Raw genomic sequence first — 5,987 nt, forward strand, 5'->3', positions numbered from 1 at the left:
GGACCAGGCGGGGATACGACCGGATTGACAGGCCGCGCGAGCCCTCCTCTTGCTGCTGAGGGCTGGCCCGCCGGTCTCCCGCCTTTCCCAAACGTAGCAGTACAGTCGGGAGCTGCGCCTGGGAAGTTGAGTGGAGGAGAAAGACAAAGAAGTGCTGAAGTGGAAAGGAAAGGGCCAGTGTGGTCCCAAAGATGACACAAATGCAAGGTGATATCTTTTATTGGACCACTAAAAAATAAAGAGCAAGCTCTCGTGGATGAAATCCACTTCAAGTTGTAAGCATACCCCCCCCCCTTGAAGGATGGTGCTGAAAAACTGTCGAGAAATTATGTTGTATATGTGCAAGAGATGGTCCACGCTTCTTGTGAAGCTGGCCCTCTGCTGTGTCTGTACCAAGGTTTGGAATTTTTGCACCCTGGCTCTTGAGACCAAAAGGCTGGTTGTCCAGATTTCAGAGGAGTAACCTGTGCGAGCAAAGCCAGACAGAGCCAAAAAAAAAAAGCAAAATGAAAATAAATGAAAATGTGAGACAGAAAAACGTGGCAGCTTAAAGGCTAACTTTTATATTCCAGTGTGAGTTTTTATGGATTAATCCACTTTGTCAGATACAAGTTGGAATATAAACATTAGCCTTTAAGTTTAAGGTACCACTGCAATCTTGTGTTTCCTCTTTTTAAAAATTGTTTTGTTGTTTTTGTTTTGTCTGATTGTTTAGAGAAGTGGGTTTGTTGTTGTTTAGTTGTTATGTCCGACTCTTTGTGACCTCATGGACCAGAGCAAGCCAGGCCCTCCTGTCTTCCACTGCTTCCCGGAGTTTGGTCAAATTCATGTTGGTAGCTTCGATGACACTTTCCAACCATCTTGTCCTCTGTCGTCCCCTTCTCTTGCCTTCACACTTTCCCAACATCAGGGTCTTTTCCAGGGAGTCTTCTCTTCTCATGAGATGGCCAAAGTATTGGAGCCTCCGCTTCAGGATCTGTCCTTCCAGTGAAAGCTCAAAATGAATAGGTTTGCTCTCATTGCAGTCCAGGGGACTCTCAAGAGTCTCCTCTAGCACCACAATTCAAAAGCATCAATTCTTAGGCGATCAGCCTTCTTTATGGTCCAGCTCTCACTTCCATACATCACTACTGGAAAAACCAAAGCTTTGACTATGCGGACCTTTGTCGGCAAGGTGAGATCTCAGCTTTTTAAGATGCTGTCTAGGGTTGTCATTGCTTTCCTCCCAAGAAACAGGCGTCCTTTAATTTTGTGGTTGATGTCACCATCTGCAGTAATCATGGAGCCCAAGTGGGTTAATTAAGTGGGTTAGGGGTTAATTAAGTTCCTGAGCCAAGCAGCAGCATCTCTACAAGTCTTTCACCCAGATACTTTTTTTTAAACCTGGAGGCAAATCTACTTATTGAGTACAGTATATGGAAGTAGGAAGACTTGAGAGGGAGGACCCATGAGTAGGCTGGAATGGAGGAAAGTTCTCGTCTTTTCATGCATGTTTATGCAGTCTTTTAAACGCAAGAACTGGACCTCTTTTTCTGCTAGGGCAGACCTGGGCAGAGGGCCACATGCGGCCTGCGAGCCGCTCCTGTCTGGCCCGCCGGACATCAAAGCCATTTATAGATTTTTGTCTAAAGTTGATAAATTGCTTATCTTTAACATACCACAAAAAACCTCTTTAGTATTTGTGAAGATTAAAAAGTTTAAAATAAAAACAATCGTAACATCACTGTTTCATTTTATTTTTAAGTAAAGTTGGTTCGGCCCCTGAACACAGTTCAGATTTTTCATGTGGCCCCCTATAGAAATTAATTGCCCACCCCTGCTCTAGGGAAAGAGGTGAATAGATTGTGGAACTGAAAAAAATCTTGTGTTAAAGAATTTGATGATACAGTTCATGCAGCAATTTTAATCTTTAATCAGAAACCAAAATACTGTACACAGAAACCTGTTTCCAACCATTGCAATCTACCAGGACACTTTGTAGAAGTTTTGAAAGTCACTATTTTAGAACAGAACCATTGCAAAGGAAGAATACAGAGGGAAACAGCTGAGATAATTTATTTGCACGATGGACACACATATGAATGGACTAAATATACAGTAACCCTAGGTTTGTTGTTACCAAATGTAATACTTATGCCATTATCTATTGCTGTTACATTTTTCACAACTACCAAGCTCATTCTCTCATCACAAGGCTCAAAGGTAAAAACTGCCAATATTCCCTACATTAACACGTGGTTTCTCTGCTGTCTTCTTTTATGCTTAATTTTATATATTCAGTCTTCACCCTGCTACGCACACCGCTTCTCTCTCTTCTCTATCCCCCCTTCATCTTTGCTCATGCCTGGTATCTGATTTCTGTCTCCTGTAGGAATGTTTACAATAGAACACAACATCAAACATAGGCATGTGAGATGTACCACACACCCAAGACTCGAATAGCCAATAAATATTTAGAATGTTTTACTTGTGAAATTGATATTTCATCCATTATTTTATTTTGTTTCCCTATGTCTGACGAAGTGGATTTGCCCACGACAGCTCACATTAAAATATAATAGTTTTTAAGGTGCCATGTGTTTTTGTTTTGTTTTGTTTTTTTGGATTTTGCCTGATACGTTTACTCTTTCTTTATTCAGGATATATAAGCATAGGTTATTGTTTTATGAGAATACTTCTAAGCTTATGAAAACGTTGTTTTTTTTAGGGTGTCACAAAATCCTGTTTCTTGTGGGTGCAGGCTAACATTGCCACTCCTCTGGAATGTGTTTCTGTCTTCAATAATTCTGAATACCATCCCTTAGTTGAATTTTGATCAAGGGGGAACCATTCAACATAAGCTTTTCTTTTTAAAGTAGGCTTTTTGATGCATATCAATAATTCCTGTTTTAAACATAATGCACCAATTCTGTGTATTTGAGAGCAAACAGATTGACTTCCAGGTGTTTATGTATTTACATTTTATTTGATACAGCTGTCCAGGGCAGCTTACAAAACGATTTTAAGAAAAGATACAGCTAAAAGTACTATATCTTATGTTAAAACTGAAACAATCATATTAAATCAAGCATGAATTAATATAAATTTTGAATGATACACTACAGTATGACTCCTGATCACTTTTCCTACATGGCTGCAGTTAAAGAACTCCAGTGTGAAAAAATATTTTAATTTTTTTATTTACAATATTTTTATCCCACCTTTCTCCTTAAGAAGGCCCCAAGACAGATTACATCATTAAAAGACTGCATTTAAAGCTACCAACAGTGAGTATACAACTACTAAAAAGGATCAAACAAATACCATACTGAAAAACGTAAACAACACCAAAACACATTCAAGGCAGTAAGGTACAACAATCTATTTTAAAACTCCACTCAGACAGGCCTCTCCTTATTACTTCAACACTTTAGCATACTTATATGATCCTTGAGATAGCTTGGACCCAAGCTGTTTAGGGCTTTATAGGCTAAAACCAGCACTCTGAATTATGCCTGGAAATGGATTGGCAGCCAGTGAAGCTGCTGTAATGGAGTTATTTGATCCCTGTGACCAACCCCAGATAGCAACCTGCTGCTGTGTTTTGGACCTACTGAGGTTTCTCGACACTTTCCATAGACATCCCCATGTAAAGTGCATTATAGTAATCTGGCTGGAATGTAATTAAGGCATGTGTCACTGTGGCCAGATCAGACCTCTCCAGGAAAAGGCACTCGTTTAAATTGTGCAAATACACTCCTGGCCACCACCAAAACCTGGACATCTAGAATTGGAGACAAATCCAGGAGCACCCTCAAGCTGCTTACCTGAGTTTTCAGGGGGAGTGTAATTCCATCCAGCACAGGTTGCATTCCTGTTCCTTGATCTGCCTTTTGACTGAACGGAAACACTTCTGTCTTGCCTGAGTTAAGTTTCAGTTTACTCTTCTCATCCAGTTCATTACTGACACCAAGACACTGATCTAAAGATGAAACAGCTTCCTCAGATTTAGATGGCAAGGAGAGAGAGAATTGGGTGTTGTCACACCCAGGTGACACCAAACCCCAAAACTCCAGATAGTCTCTCCCAGCGGTTTCATGTAGATGTTAAATAACATAGGAGACAAAACTGAACTCTGGGGGAACCCCACAGAGCAGTGGCTACGGTGTCGAACAGGAGTCCGTCAGCACCATCTGAGTTCTCTCTTCCAGAAAGGACTGGAGCCACTGTCAATCAATACCTCTGAGTCCCATGCTAGAGACATGGGCCAGGAGGATATCATGGTCAATGGTATCAAAAGCCACTGAGAGTTCCAGCAAAACTAAGGGACAAAATCTCCCTATCCAGTTCTTGGCACGGATCCTCCATCAAGGTGACCAGACCACACTGTGTTCCACAACCAGGCCTGAAGCCAGATTGAAATAGATCTAGATAATCTCTCTCATCCAGGAACTGAGAAGTCATGATGCGCTCCAGCATCTTGCTCAAGAATGGAATATTAGAGACAAGTTAGAAGTTATTCAGTATTAAGGGACCCAGACAGGGCTTTTTAAAACAATGGTCTTACTATTGCCTCCTTTAAGCATGCTGAGAACCTACCCTGTTGCAAGGAGGCATTCACCACAACTGTACATTCAACCATCCCATTTCTGGCAGCTTTAATAAGCCAGAATCGGGTTTTGAAATTTGTTTATACGCACAGGGAACAAATGTTTAATTACTTTTTTCATACTAATATGATGATGGACGTATGATGTTAAATGTATCGATGCATTTAACATAGTCTGTTATTTTCTGGGTGTGAAACAAGAGTAGAAACAGGAGGTGTGCAGTCTCTTCCTCCAAAGATAGTTGAGATAACTGTACCTGAAACGAAGGAGTCAATGAAAAGAATGGTGGGCTATTGAAATTTGAATGCAGAGGAATTGGAAAGCCCAGAAAACAAGCCACCAGATGAGTAGTTTTGGTGGGAAAAGAGGAGGATACGAAGGGAGGGGTGGAGGTTGCAGTAGGTGCAGTCCTCCCTCCTTTCCTGCCTTTGGCTTGGCGTGGCTTGGCTTGCTTGAAAAAGAGCTTTAAAATGCATTTCAGGGTCATGTTTGTCTTTGTGCTGAAGAATTATGTGGAGTAAGAAAGCTGGCTTTCAAACAGGGTTAAAGTGCATTTCAGGGTCATGTCTGTCTTTGTGCTGAAGAATTCTGTGGACTAGGAATGCTAGCTTTCAAACTCGGTTAAACTGCATTTCAGAGTCATGTCTCTGTGGCTTGGTTGAAAAAAAGATTTTCAAAGCGCTTTTAAAACTGTTCCCTGCCTCCCCCCTCTCCTCTATTCCTGAAATGTTCTTGACCTAAATTCACCTTAGGTCAAAAGAAGAAAAAAGAAAAAAAAATCTCCCCTAGTTGTAGAGTGAGGATTAGAAGGCTTCCCATTAGTTCCTAAGGAGCAAAAACAGCAGATACGGATTAAATGGTTTTCAGTGCATTCCTATGGGAAATGCATATTTGACATGGGGACTTTTCGACCTGCGGACCCTGTTCCAATATGGATTAATTCTGTAACTCAAGGGTCAAATGAAGTAAGTTCAGAACAAGATGATTCAAGCTGATAACTCAAAGAGTTGTGACTAAGAAGAAGCGCAGCAGGGGCGCGGGTAAAGTGGCTTGAAAGCTTGCCCACAGGGCCAAGAAGAAGGACAGGAGAAGGCGAGACCAGCCCTGGCAGTTCACCAGCACTGGCACTTTAACTCTGCACAGCTCGAAAGAGGAAAACCCTGCTCTCAGGGCCCCTGCAGGAGGAGGGCTCCGATGATAAGTTGGTTTTGCCCGAAGGGTTGGGACTAAGAAGGAGCGGGGTTGCGACTAAGAGGTTTGAATGTTAAAGAGCGGGAGAGCTGAAGGGGCACGAGCTGCTGCGCCAGAAAGAGTGCTGCGTCCCTGGCCAACCTGGTCTCGGTAGAGCCGCTGACCGTTCGTTCGCTTTGGCGGCATGGAGACACATGGTGACGTCGT

The sequence above is a fragment of the Pogona vitticeps genome, chromosome 6 (genome assembly GCF_051106095.1).
Source record: "Pogona vitticeps strain Pit_001003342236 chromosome 6, PviZW2.1, whole genome shotgun sequence".
NCBI classification, from domain to species: Eukaryota; Metazoa; Chordata; class Lepidosauria; order Squamata; family Agamidae; genus Pogona; species Pogona vitticeps.